Source organism: Penaeus monodon, unplaced genomic scaffold, assembly GCF_015228065.2.
Source record: "Penaeus monodon isolate SGIC_2016 unplaced genomic scaffold, NSTDA_Pmon_1 PmonScaffold_18109, whole genome shotgun sequence".
NCBI lineage: Eukaryota > Metazoa > Arthropoda > Malacostraca > Decapoda > Penaeidae > Penaeus > Penaeus monodon.
The window spans coordinates 2,501-3,861 of NW_023647605.1; the positions used below are offsets into that span (position 1 = coordinate 2,501).

General features: G+C 35.9%; 1 long non-coding RNA gene across 1 annotated transcript in view; it reads right to left on the reverse strand.

Annotated features, from left to right (window-relative positions):
* LOC119569697 overlaps positions 1-1,055 on the reverse strand; it is a 2,224-nt gene extending 1,169 nt beyond the window's left edge. Inside the window, exon 1 of the long non-coding RNA XR_005228301.1 lies at positions 961-1,055. This is a non-coding gene — a long non-coding RNA (uncharacterized LOC119569697). The remainder of the gene's footprint in view (positions 1-960) is intronic.
* Between the last annotated feature and the right edge of the window lie 306 nt (positions 1,056-1,361).

The following is a 1,361-nucleotide window of genomic DNA, read 5'->3' on the forward strand; positions in this document are numbered from 1 at the left end:
GCCAGAATGTGTATTTTTTTTTTTAACAGTTGGGGTGATCCTGGTTGACTTGGAATCGTCTTTGATGGAGTAATGCTTAAAATTGTCAATTAGTCCTAGTTTTCGAGATTGAATGCTCAGTATTTGCATGTACATGTACACACATAGCTGCATCTTAACTAAAATACAAAGATATCCACACACACGATATATATATATATATATATATATATATATATATAGATATATATATATATATATATAGATATATATAATATATATATATATATCCTTGCTGAAAAATGGGTCCTAATTGGGGCAACAGAGCGAGAGGTTAAAGAAAAGACGAATCACAACTTAAGGCAATAGAAAAAACAACAGTAGTCATAACAATGACCACAATAGAAATGTTAACGCTAATAATAATGATGGTGATAGGGATAGCAATAATGATGATGCACTATTGCACTAATGATATTGAGAAAATTATTTTAAAAATACAAACAATGTCCTAAGAATATTGCACGTGAGCTTTAAAAAATACCGTATGTGTGTATACATATAGTATATTTTTTGAGTCTTAAGTCTCAGCAATCAGAATAAAATTAATAATGAAATAAATAAATAGAAAGAGAGAGTTGTCTTTTTTTTCTTCTTTTTTTTTTTTTTTTTTTTTTTTGTTTAAAGGATTGGAAGAAATGGTTATGAATCCATTTCTCTAAGTGTATGTGTGATCACCACCAAAATTTAACCGATTACTTCCTGGAGCCATGGACAAACCACCCATAAAATTTCATCACAACCTATCATAACTTTCATGAATTCCTGAAAACACACACACCACACACCCCACCACAAAGAGTACATGACCTCCATTGGCAAAAAAACAACCAAAATAACATAAACAACAACATGAGCAACCACAACACAGAAAAAACGACCAACGCGATACTACCTGATAATAAACAAACAAAGACTTACGTTGCAGGGCTTCGAGGGAGAAGAAGACCCACACTTGGCCCTCAGGGTGATGGTCAGGGAGCACATCATCCTGCACCCTCTTCAGAAGGACGGCGCCCAGCTGTATCAAGGAACCTGTGGTCGTAGACGATGTCACAGTCACTCACGGGGCACTCGCGGTTAAGAAGTCTGCCGAAAGATATGGTTTTGGGGTTAATGCATACGGGCTGATGGGATGGAAAGGGGATACATGTACATGTGGGAAGTTCATGGTAGTCAGTCAAGCAAAATAGCTTTACTAGAACACATGTTTGTAGATATAAATGTGAATACACAAACAAACACATACACACAACACTTTTCACCATCATCTACACTGGGGAGCTAATGCCGACTGGGGCACATATCCGCATCTACCCTTC